Raw genomic sequence first — 16484 nt, forward strand, 5'->3', positions numbered from 1 at the left:
TAATTTGTGGTCCTCACAAAGATATCTTAACATGGTACACACACACACACACACACACACACACACACACACACACACACACACACACACACAGTTGTGTTTTTATTAAGCGTATAACTTTTAGGAAGGATCGTGTCAGAGGAAGTCTGGCGACCTGATTCATGGCCAGATATTCATTGGTATCACTTTAGTAGACAGCTATGGGTTTGACTCCCTCGCCATGCAATCCACACATGCACGCACATACACACACAGAACACACACACACACACACACACACAAACACACACACACACACACACACACACACAAACACACACACACACAACACACACATCAACAAAGGCACAGTGTACATCTCTGAGCAGACCATCAGTGGTTGTAAAACAGTAGAGTCGTAATGTCCCCCCCCCAGCCTTGGGGGCTTATTAGGAGGCATAAAAGCTGCATGCTACCTTCATTCATATTCTCCATAAACACCCTGCCACATCGCACCTATTTATTTATTTATTTACTGCCTTCCAACTCTGGTCAGTCAGAAAATATAAGCCTCTGCGCCACTGTTTTGTGCTGCATGATTGATTTGCAAAATAGGCCTGTACTGGAAATGTATCTGAATAAGGCTAGGATTTGCCTCTGTGTGTAAGTGCAAATTGCAGTGTCAGATCTCCGCGTGGATGTTGTTTGTCAGCCGTAAACTCAGCATGGCGGCAATTTTTATTCCTCTCTTTACACCGATGTCTGTATAATCTGCAAAAATAGGAGCTGTCGTTGATTATAGTCGAGGAGAGAGAAAGGAGCGGGCAAATTGACATTTCCAACTCGGAAATTCGAGTGAATAAAAAAAGCGCCGCGTGTCTCAAATAGTTTTCAGATATGAGAATAGAATTATTCATTTCCCCTACAGTGTGCAAAAGTTCAGTGCGGCAGAAATGTGCTGCAGCTCAAGTGCAGACAATTACAGGGGCCAGTGTGCTGTTGTTGGAATCTGATTCTGAGCGAGTATTATCTAGGTTTGAAAACAGGGCCAGGCCACTGAGATCACACCTCTTATCTCCTCTGCGTGTACGGTGTGGCAGTATTGAAGACAATCTAAATCACTGCTACTGCCTCTTTCCCAACTGTCGGCTCACTGTAGAACTAGGTCGCTTGCATTACATGACAGGCAAGACGGGAGGCAGAGAAAGTTAGCGTGTGTATGTGGGTGTGTTTATAATGTGAGTGAGATCCTGGGAAAGAAATGGGAAAAGAAAATGAAGTGGAAAAATGTAAGACATGAAAAATAGAGACGGGGGGAAGGGGGGGGGGGGGAAGAAGAAGAAGAAAAAGAGGAGGAAGCGCTAGAGAGGATGTTAGTCTATTGTGAAAAGAATGAGCTATACTGAAGCTACATGTCATTTGGTTGCCCCTCCCCATTACTGCCATCCTCCTGCTGTCTCCCCGCTCATCCACACAGCACGGGAACACCTGGCTTTAAAGGAGACCAATAAAAGAGCCACTGGGAGGCGAGGAGTGAGCAAGAGAAAAGGTGTGGGAGAATGTGTGAAGGATAGAAAGATAGATAGCTGGCAGAGAGATAGCGGTACACAGGCAGTGGAAAGACAGTGAGGCTGGAGTGCTCGGGGGCTGTCATAACTGCAGAACCTGCCCCTTCAAATGACATTCTTCACCAAATCATATTTCACACGTGGCTACAAAGGCCACACCACATTTAGAACACTCCATCCCCTCCAGGAATGGCAACGGCATTCTGGGCTCTGATTCTCCTTCCCACCCAAGAAAATGGCCACTTACTAACCATGTGTCTACTTTTACAGCATGTAATAAAATAAATAGTACCAGCGCTGGCATGAAATAGTACTTCCACCTTACTACATGTGCATGTACGTAACAGTGAAAGAAAAGGTTTTAAAGTTAAAACAGTCTCTGGAATTCAAATCTTGTATTTAGTTACATCACGTACTTAGTTACAACAAGTGGAATTTATCAAATGCATAATAGCTGTATGTAAAATGAACAATAAAATGAACAATTCCTTATTAAAGTTTATTTAAAAGGAGACCTATCGTGCTCACTTCCAGCTACATATTTTTTATTCTTGAAGCCTACAAGGCGAGATTTGCTACAGTTCAAAATAACCAGCGTTTATCTTATATCGGCCCTTGGTGAAGGCCCCTCACTCCCCCTACTCTCTGGAACAAGCTGTTTTTGCCCACAAGTCCTCCTCTATTTAAGCTACCATTCTTCCAATTGGCTGCTCTTTAAAAACACTTTGAACCCCCAGGCTTCTGTGTTGGACAGAAGACTTCTACAGGCTAGACATCACACTTGTTGAGATCCTTGGAGCCATTGTCAGACCCTACACTGGTGCAGTGGGTCCTGGGTTCCTCTTGGTGCACAACAATGCCTGGACTTGTGTGGTGAGAGGATGCAGGCTGTTCCCAGAGGATGAGGAATTGATACTATTGGCTGACCTCAACCATTGACTCATCTAACTTAAATCAAATGGAACACCTCTGGGACATTATGTTTCAGTCCATCTTGCACCTCAGACTGTCCAGGAGCTCAGTGATGCCCTGGTCCAGATCTGGGAGGAGTTCTCCCAGGACACCATCCATCGCTCACTAGGAGCATGCCCAGACATTATCAGCTAGGCATGTGGGGGTGGGGGTGATATAAACGAGTACCATTTTTAGTTGCTGCAGTGAAATTTCTCCAAAATGGACCAGCCTGCCGCATCATTATTTCATTTTGATTGTAAAATGATTTTAAGTCTTTGATTTCAGCCCTCTGTAGGTTGATCATTTTCATTTCCATTAAATGATGGGGGGCCTTTTCATTCCTATCACATTACCCACTCTATATCAGTACAAATATCCAGCATGATTTTTTTGAGATCTGATGTGTTTAATAAATGTTCTTTAATCTTTTTGTGCAGTGTATATGTCTGTGTCAGAAAATAACAATAATGAAAATACAGATCCACTTTAACAACAATGATTTCTTTAATGTGTCTGGTACTTGCTGTATCATTGGTTTTGGTCTTTTTTCCTTTATGACAAGACTGCACTATCCTCATTTTCCTTCTCAGACCAACTGTGTGCAAGACCAAAATCCCTCGTTAAAAACACGGAGCTGCAGGTACTGACTGGGCTCTGCAGCTGACAGAATGACAGGTAGCCCATTCTGACACATACCTGTCAAGCAGGTGGAGTGTTGTGCTTAAGTCGGAGTGTGATCACAGTCATTTGAAATGCTGAGCAGGTTTAAAAGAGGTCCTTAGGCAAACCAGGCACACTGTCAAGAATTTAAACCGTTCAAAAATCACCAATTCAAAACCTTTTCCAAGAAAACCACAACCAGACAAAATCTATCATGATCAGCTTTGAAACAACATCTTTAAAATAGTCAGCATCCATGAAATGCACTAAGTGTGGGCCATGTAGTCAACCCCCCCACCCAGTTGCATCATGTGCCTGGAAATCCTTGAAATCCAACAGGCAGGAAGCAACAGATTCGATTTGCATTGGTACTCAGCGCTTCAACAATCCCCGCTCCCAAAGTAGGTCAACACGAATCGGCGCCACAGAAAATAATAACAAAAGGTGAGCCCTTGCTCTCTCAGGGGTGAACGCTCCGTTTTCATGCGTCTTAGACGCTCCCACTGCGAGATGTGCCACATCAGCATTCTCCAAATCTGTAGGCATTATAGTGGGGCATATTAAGGCACAATATTGCATTCAGCATGCGAAGGCGCTCTGCAGCCATTGTAAAATTTTAACAAGACAATAGCGGATACACACACACACACTGTAAATATGCAGAGTTTTGTTAGGAGGCACTGAGGCTGAAATTGTAATGATGTTAGTGTGTGACGAGGGCTCCTGCGAAGACTGAGTGCGCCGCTATAGCCTCATCCTTTTTCATCAGTGTGTTTCCCAACCCGAAAAGTGAGTTGGGAAACACACTCTATTCCTTTGGGGGTGTGTAGCTTTGAGCAAAGTGCACTTCATCTACAAGAGTAAGTCAGGGCACTGTATATCACCTCAGCACAGGCACGGCGTCCTCACGCACGCACAAACACCCACGATCGCACTACAGCATGTCCTCGCTTAGTCCCAGATTCACAAAGAAACACAGCGTGCCCTTCCTCTCTGCTCCGAGCCTCACACATCCGCACACGTGCCCTCTGTCAGTATTTGAACTGTACATGCAATGTCCAGAGACCAGGCTTCATGCACAGTTAATGTCTCTGCTGTCCAGATGATTAACGTTAGCCAATTCACATTCCCAAGCGTTGCCCAAATTCCACTCTCCTCCCGCCTCATCTCCTGTGCTGAGCTCACTCCTGGGCTTCAGGTAAAAATAGCGGCGCTAGCCTGTTTCTCTCTGCCATCACACCCTGTGCTTGTGCCTCCGCTGGGATATCAGACCTGGGAAAATTTGATTTTTTAAGGAGAAAGGCTTACAGATGTCATAAAATTCATTGCACTACAGAACTTTGGATTTTAGGAGTGAAGATAAAATTAATAATAGTAGCAGCCCCATTTTTGTAAGTTTTAACACAGAGACGTGCCTTGGGCTACTCTGCAGCATATTGTTCTCTTTGCAAAATGATAGCGAGTTTGCTGAAGAGATAATCAGGATAGCAAATCATGTGAAGAGGAATCAGGTTATATTTGTTAAAGCACCGGTGATGGAAAAATCATAAAAACACAGTGACAGCCACAGTGTGCATTAGGACCATGAGAAAGACAACATCAGACGGTAAGTTTCTAGCAGTGTGGTTGGGGGTAAATACACTGCTACTTAAACAGCACATTCACTTTAATTAAGTGGTCGAAGCTCTTTTTCCAAGCCCCATTCACCCAATCACACGCGCATTTATACAGTGCTTACAGTACTATTCTTTGCCTGAGGGCTTTATCTGACATTCATGCACACACTTACATGAATCATAGGGGCCAACTCGGGGTTCAGCATCTTGCCCAAGGATATGCCAACATGCAGATCGGAGGAGCTGGCGATCAAGCCGCCGATCTTCCGATTGGTAGACGACCTGTTCTATCCCCTGAGTCACAGCCACCCCTTAAGCCATCCAGTCAGTCCAAGCTGACAAATTAGGTGAGTGCTGTCCAAACTTCCTGTCTTCAGTATAAACTTCCCCCCTTTGTGCTGCTGTTCTTACTCTGCAGCTCGGCAAGAAACATTCACGGAAACACAAAGGAGAGACGTTTGTTCCAAAAATGTTACCTCAGAAGGATCCTCTCTTCATATGACAAATTCAGACTGTTAAAGCTGTCAAGGTTCCCGTTTGTTTTATTTCATAGATGTCCCTACTTGTACTTCTTAGTACTTGTCTTTTACTTATTCTTGTCTTTTTGTCTGGTTTGTTTTATGAGTATTTCTTCAGTACATCTAGGAATCTTTCAGCAGCCGCATGTGTCAAACTCCACATGGAGTTTGTGTTGTCTGGGTGTGAGAGTGTGTGGGGAAAAACTGAATCAGGCCATAGTCTTTTCGCACTCTCAGCCTTTCCACCCTACTCTCCTTATACACTTTCACTCTGTTTATGTGAAGAATCCATCGCATTAAATGACGCTGGAATCACTCATTTGCCTGCTTTCCTGGCTGATCAGCTGCTTGTCTGTCCTTTACATCACTTCTACTTTACCATGCTGTAAAATGCTGACACCATTGCTCTAGTCCAATCATATTCGTGCCTGCCTTCTTCGAACCAATCATCCTCCACTTGGCGTGGTTTAAATCTCACTGCTCTTGTATCATTCTCCCTTTCAGACTCTCATTCATGCAGTCTACCTCCACCCCATCTGTGCCTCACCCGAGTCACACATAGCTCCATCTTCATCTTCACCACCACCAACACCTGGACTAATCTCCTGAATGCCTATGATCACTGGGATTTTGTTCTGTTGTGATGGTTCATCATCTAATCACCAAAATAGCCTAACTGAATTCTTAATTGTTCAGTTATTCCAATTGATCTGTCCCTAGTGAAGTGCTGCTGAGTGTTGGAAAGGAAGGAGGAGCAGGGGTAGAGGTGGGTTGCAGAGTGGCTTGCAGATGTGTGCAGAATAAAGCTACTTAAATAGACCAACTCATATGAGGTTTGACAAATGAAAGGTAGGAGTGTGGAGAAGGGTATCACCTAAGTCATCAGCTGAACTCCCGGGATTGTGGCCAAGCTTAACTTTGAGGTGTGCCTCAAAAGTTAAAAACAGTCCCTGTGATTTTGCCTACTGATGCATGTGGAATAAGCAATGCTGGAACAGCAACAAGCCAATCACAGTAGTGACCTGAAAGTCGCACTGAGCCGCAAAAGTTTGGTTTCTGTCACATTCTCACCGGGATCTGCAGTACAAACACACGTAATGGATAAAGGGAGCTTTAACTTAGCACTGAAACTTCTAATATTTGATATGTTATACGAGTATTCAAAGCGTCCGCTTATTAACATGTTAGCCCTAAGCGCACGAAGCTGTGATGGATATCAAAGATTTTTCTTTTCGGTTTGTTTTGGAGTCTTTCTACCCCACTTGTCACAGATCACTTAATACAACTTAAAGTAAATCTGTCAGAATTTCCTTTTGACAAGTGATGCAAAACAGCTTTGGGAAGCCTCCCAGAATTCTTGGTTGCCATGTCAGTGATAGGAGTGGATGTGAAGTTGTTGCCTGTGGCCAGAATGCACACATTATGAGTGAGTGGAAGCTTTCCAGCATGGCATATTTCTTTATGTAATGCAATAGGATCTGCTGAAGGCATTGACATAATCCCAAAACTGAGCCATCCAGACAGCATGCCAACAACTTTGCAGACAAGGTATCTAAAATTGGAGTTTTCTACCACTAAACTAGCAAAAGAGAAGAAGAACTAATTGTTGTGTAAAAGTTCTTGGTAGAGGAAGACAGTGTTTGCTGAGGGAAGTGGCTTCACAATGCGATAAAATACCCTTTTAATTGGAAATAGTTGTAGTTTGGCCCAATGGCTCCAAGCTTTATCTCACTGTACTGGTATAAAGACAATATTAAAAAAATCTGTTTACTAAATAGGGCTAAAGCCAGGCTGTCATGTGAGCTTCATGCTTCGTGTTACCTTTCTTCCTGCTTCAGATTTGCAGAGGGAAAGTATCACAATGCAAGCGCACACTGGTGTTCATATTTAACACGGCCTAAGTTTCACATAACAAGGTCAGCGTGCGTAAGGTCCTGTGAGCCACAAACTCGTTTGTTTGGTTCGAGGTGTTTTTCTACCCCTGCCTCTGTTTGATGAAGAACAATGGAAATATGAAATAAAAACGAAACAAGAATCGCTCGCTCAGCTCAGCTCTGGGCTAATGTGTGACATAATGCATAGCATGCCTCTGGATATTTGCAAGTTAAACATAAAATTACGAAGGGAAAGCTTTAGTTAAAAGCCGATTATTAACTTCTCCTCCTTCCCCAGAATTAGACTGCGTGTCCTATCAGCTGCGCTGTTTGCATGTGGGCATGTTGCCACTCTCCCAATCAACATTGATTGAGTCCAGGTGCAAGTTTGTCCTTCCAAGTGAATCGATAACAAATCGCCCGCCAAATTTGTTCATGCTTGCAAAAAAAAAACAACTCTTGAATTACAGTATGCTGTGCGAGTTTTTTTTTTTTTATTATATGGAAATGGTGTCAAATACACATTGCAGACACGGTGGGCTGACATCACATGCAGTGTGCGGCACACTTCCTGTGTCCTGTGTTGTCCTTCAGCGGGGCGTGTTAGATCCTTCTGTCCTTGTATCATGTGTCAGAATTCAATACACTGTGTGTCTGGCTGCAGGGGTGTCACCCAGAAAGATTCCTGCATGTTGCATGTTCCTGATGGTTTGCTGCAAAACCCTCAACTGAGTGCACTGAATTCTTCTTAAAAAGTATTTTTCAGAAGAAGCATGTGGCTCAAACTTCTTGAGATTATCAAACATTAAAAGCATTCCTTACACACTTACAAGACAAATTGCTAACCATAATAATTTTGACTATGCATTGCGAGTACTGACACATACATTATATGCATAGACAGCTCCTATAGTTCTAGTCAGTGTAATACAATTGGTTGCCATCTAACGCGATGAAGAGGCTTGTCACATTTAAAAATAAGCATTCATGAACTGTGAAGACTTCCCACAAACTTCCCTTTGTCCTACAACTTATTGCCCTGTCTCTCTTTAACAAGAAGCAGGCGTGCTTGAATGGAAGAATGGCTCTGTCCTTCACACTGTCTGATTTGCTTAGGAAAGGCGCTCACGTCTAATACTAATCTGAACAACAGCAGTGGAAATCTTGGCTCGGTTTCAGAGGCTAGATTGGGCCTGGCCCAATGACCTTCTCTGAGAGAACATGGAAAGTTTGCCGGCTCAATATGTCACAGGCAGCACGAGCTTAGAAAGAGAACAAGAGTGATTAAATGGGTTGGATCCACGGCTGGCTTTAGTATATGTCGGGAGAAGTGCAGCTCTGGTTGTACTATGAGATTATCTGAAGCCGCATCAAAGTGAAATTCTCTCATTGCTAACGCGTGCAACTTTGCAAAGGAGAGAACCGAAGGAAGAAAAAAAAGTTATTATATCAATCATTCCAAAAATATTTCAATCCTTGATTCAAAGGGAAAAGTTCAGTTCACTGCGTATGAGTATATGATACGTCAGCAGGACTCAATAAGGCTCTCTGTTTAGTTTGGAGACGCACAATAATTTGCCTTCAAGGCATCCCACTGGATAAGAGCACATCCTATCCACTGAGAATCAGTGCCTCACTGACATAAACAACTGATAATTCAGAAATTGGACGTTTCTTAAAGCATAATTATAGCAACTGAAGTAAGTTTAAAGCAAATTAGCCTCACAGGAAGTTGAAACAAAGTGTTAAAACGGGGTTAATTGAATTGTAAGCCTTGTCACAGAAGATTACCAAGTCCGAGAAACACCACTTTAATTGCGTTATTACCATGTGGATTAAGGCATGGGGTATTTTTGCCCAGTAATTATAGCTTGAATGTCTGTGCATTTTAATGCACTTTAGTCAGGATGATTTGAGCTGAAATTTTTGACAGTCCAAATGCAGAGAAAAAAAACCTGCGAATGTATCTGTAATGCTCTGGGATAACACTGGCATTTCTGTTGTAATTGTGCCCATAAAATAAGGATTAAAAGGATATGTGATGATAACGGGTAATTAATTTGACAAGACGTGACCTTGATTTGGTGCTATTTATGTATCAGAGGGGAGAATCTGTAAAGCCAAAATCAAAGAGACTTTTTATTTTTTATTTTTCAGGTTGTACGGAAAACGGTTCTTGAACATTTCATGCTAATTTAATTTAAAATCCTTATCCATTTCTCAGCAGCTACCGGATACACCACAAAGTTCGGACTGTTAGGGCTGGTCAGTCCACCATGGAAATTTTATATGGACCTATGTGGCGGATAAAGGCCAGTGACTTTTTTTTCTTTCTTTCTTTCTTTTTTTAAAGTGTAAGTTCTTTGTTGATGTATTTGGTACATTTAGAGGAATTTTAGTCATCCCGCTGACATTTTCTTGGCTGTCTATTTATTCATTGGTCAAATGTATCAACAAATTCTGAGTAAATTGTTATAGACTTTGGTTCATATATTCATGATGAGTCCTACTGAGTGACTTCATTTATGATTTAATGCCAAAGGTGGGCAGATCAATCCAAATATGGATGGTATCGATACAAATGTAAGTATCAGAACTGGATCAATACTATCGATGGGGTCGATACTTTTTTATCCCCTAAGGTCAGGATGTAGGCCACTGAATTGTCTTGCTTTTTTTTTTTTTGCTCACCACTTTCTACATTTGGTCTATTGGTTAAACCCCAAAAAACAACATCCGAGCGGCTGTGGGGATCATTGTTCGAGGTCACCATGGGACAGATGTGTCCAGACGCTGGAATTTGATCATGGCTCTCCAATTAAGCAGCAGGCATCCCCACTTTCTCCTACTTCTCACATTCGTGATTTCAACAGCCAAGGAAAGCCAGGACGGTTAAAGAATGTCATTAGCCTAATGGACGGGAGCGCAGAATGGCAGGAATGAATGATTGCATTACGGTGCCATTTGCTGCAGACTGTACATTGACGTAAATAGTGCAAACAAACAATAACTGTCCATGTGCCCATTCTACTGTATTGTGATGTCTTGCTTGTGTGATACATGGGTTCAAGCTGGGGTCTGAGAGAGAGGGAGAGATGCTCTTATGGGCCCTTGGGACAGTGTGCGCAGGCTCGGTGGGGGCTAAGTAGCTCGGAACTGGATTTAGACACAACTGCCCCGATCCGCAAGGACCACTCTGCGAAAAATACAAGGAGCAGATAAGCGAGAAGGAGAGGGACAGCGGAAAGAGTATGTACAGGCAGGGAGAGAGCACTCAGCTTTTCTCTCTTTTCGAGCCATCTTGTCAAGAATGCTTGAATGGAGCCATTATGAGACCCAGATCCAACTAGTATGGGACAGTTTAAATAACAAGAATATGAAGTACATGGCTAGCTTTACACTTTCTGAAGCAGTGGTTCCCATAAGGGGTTTAAATCCCATGAGTGGGTTTTCTTTTTCTGGAATTTTCCATATTCCTTTCCACCGTTTGCTCTGATGTGCGAGAAGAAAAATGTCCTTAAAAATCTCAGAAATCTGGCATTGCTTTATTTAGAGGATAAAAACATTTCATACTCACGGATCTAGAGAATGCAGTATGTATATGAAAGCTAAAGTCACATCGTAACTCAGGTCTTTGATGCTATTTTTATTGGCAGTGTTTAGCAGACTGTAAATGACCTATTTGTATGAAGGAAACAAACATATTTGATTTGTCACTATTTTGAATGAAGTCATTAAGAAGTGAAGTCATGGAAATTACACTAATTGTTATTGATGCTATTCCATGATTGCCAAATAATTACTGATGATATGCTGCTCACATCGTCACATTTACATGCTGCTCTCTATATCAACTCGTTAATGGCGGCGCTGTGATGCCGGGCCCGATCGGGATCCGCTCTCACCAGCTGCACACTTGGGAGTCTGAGGGCGAGGTGGATGGAGCGTCTGCAGGGTGCCGTCACAGCTTTGACCCGGAGAGCGCCAATCGCGGCCTTGTCACGTTGAGTCAGTCGCGCCTCGTCTCTTTTCTTTCTTTTTTGGTCAGGTAATGTGAAACAAAAGCTGGGCTTTCTGCATCCTAACGCCTCTCTGTCAGCTGGCCATCCCTGCGGCTACCGTGAAGATTCATCTTTCTGGCAGAGAGTTGCAAGCTCCAGGCTTCTTAAAGGCCTGCCATGGCCCGGAGCCACGTAAAGCAGGTAAACACTAGCCGCATCAAGCAACCAACCAACAGGAGCAAGTTGGTAAATGATCAAAAAGGCCGAATTACCAAGTGACCTCCTTGCGGGCCTGATTCCTGTATGAATTCTCACACATCATTACAGGCGTTAAAACACTGGGATCTTTTAGGTTTCCCTTTTTTTTGTTTTTCTAATTAATACGCCACGTCTTGGGCACACTCGAGGTAATTAACATTGTTTTTTGCCAGCAACACACAGCAGATGGTGATTGAAAATAGAGGGATGAGTCGCTCAATCAACCACCATTTGTCTGTAGCCATTAATTATCTAGCGAAGAATACATTCAGTCCCCAAAGTTGATAGTTTGGGGAGGGGGGGAAGAAGAATATTGTCCTTCTGTTCCTCATTACTCTTTAACAGCAAAAACTGCTGAAACTAGAATGCCGGATAGGGAGATTGCGACTTTAATAGCACTGTCATTATCTTCTCCCATAAGGTGCCATATGATGGAAGGCTTGTAGGAGAAAAGAGGGGAAAAAAATGGCGCTAACAAAAGAAGCGTTTCAATAATCGAAAGCCAGGCAACATCTTGCGGTTCATTCTGTTTAGATTCATCAAAGGCCACTTTCAGAAATGATAGGAACCAAATGCACAGTTTTATTCGAGACGATGGGTCCGCAAACCGCCACGGGAAATGTTTATTTTCTCAACAATCAAATCGGTGCCAGCAGGGTCACATGACTCCTGCAACAGAACACCACCGGGCCATGTGACTTAACCGATCATCCCCGAGCTTGTACATGCAGTCTGGTTGGAATAACAGCCTCTCGCCCGCAGCTATTGTGGTTATGATATCATAATGTTCCAAAACCCTGCTTCTTCTTCTTCTTCTTCTTCCAGTTCTGGCAAAAATCTTCTTGATCTTGTTTCGCTTAGGCACCGACTGCCGCCTGGCAACAGATTAATGCTACAAGCTTAAGAAATCTCCTAAAAATGAAAGGGCACAGGGAGAAGGAGGGACCGAGAATGAGAGCGAGAGGGGCACTGACAGAGTTTGGGGGACTGAGCAAAGAGAAACCTTGAAGGGACACTAGAGGCAAGAGCCCAGCGACACAGCATTGCACCCTGGCATCACTTCTTTGATGTTATTTTGTCATTGCCAACAGCTCCCTAATCCCATGTCTTTGGCACACTTTAATCTTGTTGTTATTCTCTCTGCCAGCCTTTTAGTCAGAGATAATCAGTTTCAGCTAACTTTAATTATTGTGATAGAATCTGTGATGACTCAATGTCACTTGTTGTCTATTCATAGAGAAGGGAAATTGGTAGTCTTGTGCTAGGCCGAGACTCCCCCCCCTTTTTTTTAAAGGGGCTCTTTATAGTAAATTAGCAGTAGTACCGCTCATGTTCCACCCCACAGGCTTTAATTAACTAGTCTCAGGTAGTCTGATCTTATTATCAAAGACTGCTTTTTCCCACACGCAGCCTTGCTTACAAGATATTAAGACGTTCACCAAAGAGCTGCCAAAATTGCGCAGTTTATTTCTTTTTGTTTTCAGTTGCTTTGCCACCAGAACCATTTAAACATTCCCATCACATTGCTGGAAACAAAGGGTGTATACAGCAAGTGCCATTTTCAGGATTTTCAACAGCAACAGCCGCAGCTAGATGCCAAATAAAATACAAGCTGCACAACTCAGCGGCAGCATCTCAGTGTTTGTCCCACAGAGAGCCCAGCCCCATCAAACCCCATTATCTCCAAGGCTACCACTTACCTCCAACTGGAGTAGAGATAGCTGCTTATCTACTGGTTAATAATAAAAAAAAGACATATAACAGATAAAAAAGAAGAAGAAGAAGAAGAAGAAGAAGCCATCCTATCATGACAGGGAGCAGAGATTTCCAGGGACAGTTTCATTCTGTGGAAAGGGCAAGCAGAAGGAGACCTCCCGCTGTAACGCGGCAGCCAAGCCGAAATGAAAGCCAGCCGCTCTCTTCTCCGGGGCTAAACAGCGGCCTTAATAAAAAACACAATCAGACCCCCAACCTTACAGTTTAATGCACATTCTTCCCATATTTCCCTTTGTGCCAGCAGAAAAGAAAAGGAGATGGTGGAAGCTCCTGGTGCGATTCCATCTCCCAGGCTAGAGGGTGTGCGTTAGTGTGTGTGAGTGTGTGTGTTAAAGAAAAAGACAGGATTGTTATAGTCATAATGAAGCCTCATTGAATATCAAGCACACCATCAACTCACTATAGCTCTCCATCGTGTTAATGAAATTGTTCCCCCTAACTTTTTAATTAACTTGCACGCTCGTGGTGTGGAGTCAAGTTGTGGACACAGACAAAAAGAAGACTGCCGCCTCCTCTCCCAGGTGATGTGAATTTCAAAGAGGGGAAGCTGCTCTGCATTAAGCCGACTTTCTTTATTAGGAGACAGATGTGCTGAGGACGGACTTGTGTCATTTCTCCCGCGTCAGTCAGCTCAGTGATACAGAAGCACGGCCGGGAGGAAAGGGGGTGGGGGGGGAGGATGATAAATATGTTGCGAATTCACATTTGCGGCGTGAATTGTTTTCATAACTTTTAAATCTCCCGTTAAAAAGAAAGAGAAAAAAAAAATCAAGGATGTCTCCTTGATAGTAATCAGAGGGAGAGGAAATCATAATCATTCCTCAGCGCTGAGTGAAAACGGTACAACGGCGCTTGATGAAGGGACATTCATCACAAGGAAAGGAAGATAATAGGCAAGGCGCTGAAAGGAGAGAAAGTTCTTTTGGTTGGGTTTTGTTTTTTTCAAACACATTTCCCTTTATTGGCATGGTGAGGCTGATGAGAATTGCACATAAAAAATAAAATTCACAAGAAAGTCGTACAATAGGTAGAACCACAAAGGCATTGGTAAGGACTTGGCAGAAGGCAACGTGGATAGGACACAAACAGGTAACAACCCACAGCGACCCCTTGGCCCTCCCCTCCCTCCCCCCACAAACACACACACACACACTCACACACACCGACATACACACACACGCATACATTTTCCAATAAACATATTGTCCTTCCAAAAAAAAAAAAACAAGAAAAAAGAAAACATGATTACCCAACAAACGTTTAAGCAGTGGCAATGTCGTCCATATTATTAAAAAGTCCGCCACAGTTGAAATTTGAACCATAAGGTGTTATAATATATTGCTACTCTAGGCAATTTACAAAGCATTTTTTTTCTTTATTATTACAATGATTAAAGCCACATCTATCAAATGGGACACGACACCATTACCCAAACGCTATACAGACAGCAAAAAAGTAAAACAATGTCTTAAAAAACACAGGTAAAGGGATTTTTTTTTCTTTCTTTTATTTTTTTGGAGGGAAATCCATCCCTAAACCAATTTTTGCCTCTTTGCATCACAAAAATTAGCTGTTTCTTGTCTCCACAATCAAACTCGATGAAAGGAAGCTTGTGATCAGCAAAGCTTTTATACAAAAGATTTTTTTTTTCCTTCCTGTGATGGAAGCCGGTTCTCTCATTACTTGGCTCGCGCTCGAATCGGGATATTAATTGAACCAGAAACCGCAAGGTTACCTTTTATGTCATGTCGACGGCGCTGTGATATCTGGACTGTGTGTGTGTGTGAGTGGGGAGGAGGGGTGCAGCATGCGATACATTGTTGAGTAGATTTTTTTTCCTCTTCTTCTACTAGGCTTTATAGAGCGTCATTTAAAATCTGCCAAGTTAAGAGCTGAGAGGCAGTTATCCAAAGTGGTGTATACACCGCACCGGCATGTCGTCCTGTAATAGCCATGCACTAACACAACAAACACGTTCAACTCGACACATTTTAAACACACGGGGTTGGGGTTAAGAGCCGGTCACATGTGCACTGATGTCACAAAGCAACCTTTTTTATATAGTTTTTTTTCCTTTCATTTATATTATTATCATTAATCATCTTGTCATTATTGTGAATAATATTAGTAGTATATTATATTATACAATAATATATAATACACATACATACACACACACTATATATATAATATATATAATATATAAGTATATATAATATATATATATATATGTATATAGAGAATATGTATATATATATATATATATTACACACATATATAATATATATATATATAATATATTATAGTATACTATATATATATACATATATATACATATATATATATATATTGTACATCAAATACAAGATCTTTTAAAAAATTCAGGAAAAGGAAATTGTAAACTTTTGTTTGGCATTCACATAATCAAGCGTGAGTGGAGCGATGACGACGTGTGTGTGTGTGCGCGTGTGTGTGTTCACAACGGCACAACAAAATTCCTGCAAAATCATTTTATTGCTTCATGTTCTGTGTTTGTACGGGAGGAAAACAAACAAACGGAAGAAAACGAAATAAACCCAAAAAGATTTATGCGCTGCAGATGTGACTGTTAGGGGAGAGGCTGACCGCTGGACTGATTAGCTGAATGTTTTGATTGTTTCGGAAAGGCATAGAAGGTAATATTATCCCCACCAAACCATTTATTGTACACCCTGTCTAGTGATTGCGAGTTAAATAACACAAATCAAAGGACATAACATAAATAGCAAATAAATTTCATGAGGTACACCACGTTCAGTGAGGAGTCCATAAATATTTTTTTTCTGATTCAAATATTAAAATAAATAGATAAATATGTGTTTACACTGATTGAAAAGATGTGAATACAGTTTTCTCTCTCTTTGAAGTCACTGCAAGAATACAAAACAAGTGACCGATGCGCCACTATTATCATATATATCTATATATATATATATATATATATTATATATATATTATATATATATATATATATATATCCATATATATATATATATGATATTATATACAAATAATATATAGAATATGAACTATATGTATATATAATACATGGGGATATATACAAAATATCATAAATTATGACATCATGAAAAGACGTTTAAAAATGCATTTTACAGTGGCTGTATAAGCAAAAAACACAGATTGAGAAACTTTAAAAACAGACATAAACTACACGTGGTTGACTGTTTTTTTTTTTATCCCACAGAAAAATAACTTAAAAAAAAAAAAGACACATGTTCAT

Source organism: Haplochromis burtoni, unplaced genomic scaffold (genome assembly GCF_018398535.1).
Source record: "Haplochromis burtoni strain Fernald_Lab_line unplaced genomic scaffold, NCSU_Asbu1 Contig_198, whole genome shotgun sequence".
Classification (NCBI taxonomy): Eukaryota; Metazoa; Chordata; class Actinopteri; order Cichliformes; family Cichlidae; genus Haplochromis; species Haplochromis burtoni.